The sequence below is a fragment of the Filicampus tigris genome, chromosome 14 (genome assembly GCF_054856515.1).
Source record: "Filicampus tigris isolate MCC_2025a chromosome 14, RoL_Ftig_1.0, whole genome shotgun sequence".
Lineage (NCBI taxonomy): Eukaryota > Metazoa > Chordata > Actinopteri > Syngnathiformes > Syngnathidae > Filicampus > Filicampus tigris.
The window spans coordinates 9127573-9135341 of record NC_141230.1 but is presented as its reverse complement, the minus strand read 5'-3'; positions in this window follow the sequence as shown (position 1 = coordinate 9135341).

The following is a 7769-nucleotide window of genomic DNA, read 5'->3' as shown; positions in this document are numbered from 1 at the left end:
TGGTGGTGGTGGGGAATAAATCTAACAAATTGTGACATAGATGGTTTCAGCCCAATGTCAGCGAAATGATGTTTTTTGTGGGACTCACTTTTATCTTCAGTCTGGGTTGTTTGAGAACATGTAAGCACTCACCTACTCGCAACTCCCATAGCTCTGTCTCGGGTCGTCGTGGTAATGCCAATGATCTGGTTCTTTTCTTTTTTTATGAGACAGAACCACTCTCCCACAAAAAAGGGAAGTTAAGTCTGCTGTACTTGTTTATCCTTGTGTACTTTGACCAAGGAATGCCAGAATACTTTTATTAGGACACTTGGGAATTAATTGTGAAAATACATCACACTTTAAGTCTATTTAAAGCAGACCTCACAGAATATCTTGGAAAATTTCATATTCATGTTTGCTGCAATAAACCCATTGTCAATGTTTTGGCAATTCATTGTTTATTTTTCCTCATTGGAGTTCTGGCTTTACTTAAGTTCCGTCAACATTCCCTCTCATTGTGACACACTGGAGCATTTAACACATTTTCACACCATTGGGAAAACATTTAGTGTTAATTGCCTGTACATCAAGGGCACTTGCTTCCCTCAAGTCACAGATTGCATTTTTAACCAACATTTGAAAATTGATTGAATTCAAAGACAAAGAGTGAAGGGGCGATAAACAGGGAGCGAATGATTGGTTGTTTGCAGCAACTGAGTCTGTTAACTGTGACTTCGCGTCGGGATAACTGGGTTAAAGGTTTTGATCCTGCTTTCTGAAGAAGAAACGCAGACATCTGAGTGCATGTGGAGAGATGCTCGTCAGGTCAAGGTAACAGACCTTCACCGTCAAACTCATCATTCTCCTTTGCTGCAGATTTGTCATTGTGTGCAGTCTACACAAATAAAGCGATTCCCAACCACTGTATCGTGTCACGTTAGATTGCTGCCGGAATTTACCCAATGTCCAAGAATGATTTATTCACAACTAATAATATATCTTTGTTCGTCTATACAGAGTATTTCCAAAAGTTTTTCCATCAAAAAGTTATCTGATGATTATTTTAGACTCAGCTGATTTTTAAAAGCTACATTAAAAAAATGTGCCAAGCCGTTATACGGGAAGTCAACCCAAACATATTTTTTTCAAGGATATGTTCCCAGCAGGCCCACTAGTTGAAACACGGCAGTCTGATTGATATTGCGTTGGTGGAATATGAGTTAAGCAGCAAAATCCACCCGTCTTTAGCCATCTCTGGGGGCGGCCATTTTGGCACTTCTGTCGACTGAAAATGACATCACAGTTGCTCAGCTGTTATCTGAGGCTGAGGCTGAGCCGTGATTGGTCGTTAACGGAACCCTGAGCAATTGTGATGTCATTTTCAGTCGACAGAAGTGACAAAATGGCCGCCCGCTGAGCTAGCTAAAACTGGGTGGATTAACTCTTTTGCCACAAACGTAATATTTTTCAAAATGCCTTGTTTCACTAGTGGGCCCACATTGAACACATGTCTTTGAAAAAAAAATGTTTGAGTTGACTTCCTCCATCCATCCACTATCGATACCGCTTATCCTCACAAGGGTCGCTTCTCTGTAAAAAGTGTGAAATTTTAGGATTTTCTACCTGAAAATCTGAAATCTATCATAAACTTTGGTACTTTTTAGAGAGTCTGCTGTATTTTTATATGTATATGTATAATTGTCCCTATGAAATAAACCTAACCTAACCTATGCCATTGACGTATGATGGCAGGCAGGCAGAACAAATAAAATACTGTACTCTTCCCATAGATGGCTCCAGGTACACAATTAACATGTGTAACCACTTTTTGTGACATTTTTGTTTGATAGTGTGCCATGAAAATGTAAAATTTGCCTTGACTCAACAAGGTTGGCAAACACTAAATTGCAGGTCGCCAGAAATCTGTTCCTACCATGGTGACCTAACCTACATATGAAACAATCAAATGAAATTAAGAGGAAGCTAAGACAAGAGTATCTGGCAACACATGTAACAGTTTATTCTCCTACCTCCTTCCGCCGCATGCCGATTTTTTATTACTCCACTGTGCCATTAGTAATCTTGAAACCTTGTATGTCGGGAGAACCAGAGATGCCTTGTACTTCATAGGTCACTGTTTGTGCCTTCTCCAATTACTTCAAGTTAGGGCACGGCACAACAGCCAAAAGTACACAAGACCCTTTTAAAGGAGAAGTCAACCCCCCCCCCAAAATATTACAATAATATGTCCCACTAGTCTAAATACAGCATTCTGATTACTGGTAATATTGCACCAAAATAGCAACCAATCACGGCTCAGCTTGCTTGTTTTGGCATATGATCTAACTTAGAAAACAGGTGAGCCTTGATTGGTTGTTACCTAAACCCTGAGCAACTGTGGTATAATTTCCAGTTGAAAGCAAGTGGTAAAATGGCCGCCCCCTCAGATAGAAAAAATAGGGTGGATTTTGCTGCAAAATTCATATTCCACAAATGCAGTATTAATCTGAATGCTGTGTTTAGACTAGTTGGGGCGCATAGAACATCCATCCATCCATCCATCCAAAATAACAATAGTACAACAACAAAGACAGTAAAAGCAGTAAATTCAAACACAAATTAATGATACTATCTCAGAGAGCTGGGCATTCCGCCTATGTGACGGACCGGTACGCCAATCTGCCTATGACAGATGCCCATGTTGTAAGTGATAAACAAAAGGCGGGAACCTTAAAAAAAACAGATGGATTAAGAATAGTCGGAAGCCCATTTTTCCATCTATGTCATCATCTTTGGTCTATTTTCGGGGTGAGGCTAAACGAATAAACGGAAGGGGAATTTTTTTGTAAAATGCCGAGCTCTGCTAACACATAGACAGTCGACACCAGAAAACAGCAGAACAGTGCCAAAGAATCAAAATGTGTCTTCAAATAAGTTTCTTTTTCTTCGAGTGTAGCGACAAATTGTTTGGACTGGTTACTGGCACGTTTAATGTTGAGAGGACCTCGGAGCGCAACGGGTGACCCAAAGGAGACATAAGCCATGCAAACGCCACAAAGAACAGTTAACCAACCAATCAAGGCACCAACGTGCATGTGCGTGCGCCAGCGCAACTGCCAAAGCAATTTGGGAGCATCTTTTTGATCCCCTTAAAAGAGTTTGATCCCGGCATCGTGCTGAGGCTTCCTGGTTTGGCTGCCCACGTTACCAAATAAACACACACACACGCACACACTGAGTCAGCTTTTGGGAGTCCAAAATCGTTAAGGGCTACCATTATATTCCATGGAAACATTGTCTCTCATCATGCAGTCTATAAATACATTCTCCGGTGATGCCATGGAGACACACCAAGGTCAAATGTAGCACAAACGTGCCTTGTGACAGAATTACATCTTGATCTTTCCTTCAACTGCGAACCGTACAATATATTATTGTTTACAACCGTCCAATTTACTGTTTTTTTTTCTTAAACATGTGTTTCTAGGCAGTTTACGTGTGCGCGTTCATTCCCCTTTTTAATGGTGGCCGGCCAAGACTTTCTGGTGGGCCTCAAGGACACGACGTGTGTAGTAAGCGTGTGTGCATGGTGCACACATGGTCGGTTCGCACGTGCGTGTACGCGTAGTGCAGCGTCCCCGCCCTCCCAAAGTAGTTGATTATCCCACATGTCATTGCACGAGACAGGAAACACAGGGCGTGCGCCAGCGGGGGCGTGTCCCCCGAGGAAGCAGGACTTTGCAATGGAAGCACGCCTTTCATCACAACCAGAGAGCCCATTAAATATAATAATGACAATAATAATAATAACAGTCTGCTTCAATGATGGACGAGCGCAGGGAGTAATCAACCTGACCTGGCCCGCTTGCTGACTGGATCTGTCGGTTGGGAGGAAGTTCATGACATCACGTTTTATAACATCCCCAGGCTTTTTTTAAATGAGATCTATGACTCTTCCGAACTTGAACTACAGTGGGCAAGCACAAATCGTTTATTTCTTAAATATGATATTCTACCATTTTCTTGAGAGCGACATAAAGCAAAACGACTATTCTTGGACAAAATCATTTCGCGGCTACATGTATGGTTGACGTTTTCCAATGTTTAAGTGGATGTTTTGGGAATGTTGCATGCTTTCAACCTGTTGATGACTTTCAAAACAAATCAAGAGGAGGAAGCCATTTCTGTCTCTTAGCTGACTTTGAATGCTCATGCTGAAAACTCATACTGGTGTCCGTGCTAGCTGCAACGTGTTTGCATTACGTTGGTAGTTTAGTCTTTGAGGTGCTTTGGTGATAAGCATGTTCTAGTTGCACAATTTGCACTCAAACATGCTCTTTGGCCATTTAACTTTATGTCACTTGAAGTTCATCAGTGTCTTTAGTGTGCCAGGAATTAGGGCATTGAGAAAAGCTCTTTGTTGGTTAGCTTGCTTAGATGGAAAGGTGTGATCTAATTTGTTTTTTTTTTTACCTGTAATTAATTAATCCGAATCAAAAAGTCAAAGTCCCAGCCGCTAAGAAAAATGTCTTCATCTGTCCATGTCATCAAATTATTGTATTAATATTTTACATGGAAATGGAAACTAATTTATAGTTTAATTGCTAACCAAGCCACCAGATTTGACATTTCTGGGAAAATAAGCCATTACTGTCAATCCACATCAGGTCCATGATCCAAATTGGTCAGCATTTGGTTTATTTAAACAACATAAGGACAATCAGTTCTTGTCCTGGGGTTCGTTGCTTTTCTTCAGTCGGATATGTGATCTGACGTGGAAGTCTGTGTTTGAAGGACAGTTTTGGCATCCTACGGAGATGCGTGTCAAAATTGCAATGTTGCGTTTAGCTACTCACGTTTTGCACTACATGCTAGTTAATACGCAGATTTTTTTTGTTCAAAGTTACAATTGTCATAAGCAGCCATACGAGAATAGCCAGGTTATGCTTCCCTTTGCATCTTGCCTTTCCTTGTAAACTTGTCTTGACACCAACTTCACTTCTTTCCACGTTGTTCTTTTTCTATCCTCTCGGCTATTACCTGATTCCAGAAAGAGGCCCTCCGAGCTTGCTGTGTGGAATTCTGCCTGGTTTGTATCAAGACTGGACCTATACGATGCTCTCTCTAAAGCGCTGGATCCAGTCGTGTGCAAGCCTCAAAAACTCTCAGATAGTTTTGATTACCATGTGTTGCGGTTCACTCATCACTGTCTTTCTCTGTTATGTTTACTGAAAATCTTTTAACTCTCACTTGGACAGACTGCGAATGAAAACAAATCCAGAGTTCATGTAAAAGTTTAGATGTTTCCTGATTATTTCTTGTCACGGTCCAAATTAAAAGCCTACTTTACTGAGTAAAACACCACACGAGGGACTGAATTTGGCATCCGGGTCTTTGTTGTTATTGTCAGGGTTGTCATACTTGAGGAATAACATTTGCTTTGGATTCACGTGGTCGTCTAATAATTTCAAAAGTTGCAGCAATTGCTTTGACAACACCACCTCTCCTTGTTTCACACCCCCTTTCCTCTCCGCTGTTTTTCATGGCTGTAGTCAGCAAGGTCTCCGAGTTTTTTTTTAATTTCCATTATGCGTCTAAACAAACATCTTTTTTTTTCTTTCCCTTTTGGCTTAACCCTCTTCATGGGTTGCCACAGTGAATCATCCTAATCCATCTCTCCCTGTCCTCTGCATCTTCTGCTCTAACTCCAGCTGTCCACAAGTCTTCCCTCGTCACATCCATAAATGTCCTTTTTTGTCCTGCTCTTTGCCTACCTGACCGCTCCATTTTCAGCGTCCTTCAAGCAATAGAGCCCGTATCCCTCCTCGGCAAGCCCAAACCATCTCAATCTGGCCTGTCTAACGTTGACCTTCCCGTCTGTGCTGTCCCTTTGTTCTCATTCTTGATGTTGTCCATCTTCATCAATCCCCAAGAGAACCTGTGCATCTTCAACTCTGCCAGCTTAAAATATTATCTCCTGTCTTCAGGCCATTGCTATCTCCAAAACATACAACATAGCAGGCCTCATCACCGTCCTATAACTTTTCTTTTCATTTCATCTTTGGTTCCTCTGTCACAGATCACATCTGACAGTTGCCCTTCCCCTCTCCATCCAGCCTGTACTGACATCATCACGTCTTCCACACCCCCCAATCAAGTATGTGATTGGCATATTTGATTTGGCTGATTTTAGTGGTTTGGTTTGTGTCTAAACAAAATTAGTATATTTTTACATACAACAATGTTTTGAATCACTTCCATGTAGCAGGACACAGTAAAACCATGGCGGCCATAGAGGTGATGGCAAAACCAAGTAATTGCTTGCATTTTTTTTATTGATTAAAATTTAAAGATGGTATGTTTCATTTGTTGTGAATGGAAATAAATTATAATTAAATGCAGTTATTTGATTTATCTATTAAGCTCTTTAGAGCTTTTAGTTAATATCACTATCAACTATAACTGTTGTCATGAACAATTGTAGAAATACAAATTGGATACACTGTGGAACATCTTAAACCATGATATTCATGTCATGTCATCTTCCACACCGCTTATTCTGTACAGGGTCGCGGGGAGGTGCTGCAGCCTATCCCAGCTGTCAATGGGCGAAGGCAGACTACACCCCGAACTGGTCGCCAGCCAGTCGCAGGGCACATATAGACACTGTCACTGAGCGGGAATCGATCCCACGCTGCCCGCACACAACTCAGGCGTGTGTACCACTACACTATCAGTGGACCTCCATGATATTCTCTGAACTATATAAATTATTCTTATTTTACTTTAATTTAAGGGCTGAAAATGATAATAATTTGATAATCGATTACTCTGTCTGTACTCTGTTTTAATTTCCATCTCCTTATTAAAAAGCTGGATATTATTTCAAATTGACAATGCAGAAAATGCACAAATGTAAATTAATTAATTCAGTTAATGGGTTGGTATGTATTTTCAATCAAACAAGGTCTTGTAATAATCAATCAATTATCTAAATAATTATCACTTCATTTCATTCATAATTGATTAGTTGTCGATTAATTGATTATTTATTGTGTCTCCAGTTTAATTGTGGTTGTAGTTGCATTATACTTCAAAATGTGACTGAGTGAACTTTCGGACAAACGCTGTGCACTCGGATTCCAGGAACTTTTGTGTGAATTTAGTTGCGGGGTCAAAATGAGACGGATACTTTACTTTACTTTACTTTACAATAGGTTCAGGAATCAATCTTGGGGTTGGGCTCAAACAAGTCGGATGGTCACAGATACAACAGGATTTCACTGAATGCTTACTTATCAGCGTTACTGTATGTCACATTTTTCTCTGTGTGTTGTATGTTAGCAAATAGTTAAGTGTCATGCATTTTTTATCTGGCAGTGGAAAATGTGCTCATGAGTGTGCTTAGGTGCCAGTTTTCATAAGCGAACTCTGACATTACTCATCTATGCATCCTACAGCACTGGAGCCCCACTCATAGCTTTTGGCTTTGATATGATAGTGGTTCCTTGGAGCCTGGCCAAGAGAATTCCAGGTCTTTGCTGTGGTTGCTAGCTGCCAAGTTGAGGGTGGAAGAAACTTAGTGTGGGGGACGGGGTCATTATTATGGATGTATGCAGAGGTGGGCATTCCATCAGACTGACGGACTGGTCCGCACGGACCAGCAAAATTGAGTGAAATGCCCACCTCTGTATGTATGTATGTATGTATTAGACAAATAACGACGTCTGAATGACGTGTTTGAAGACACATTCCACAAAAGGTACTTTTGTGTTTAATGGGCAGGC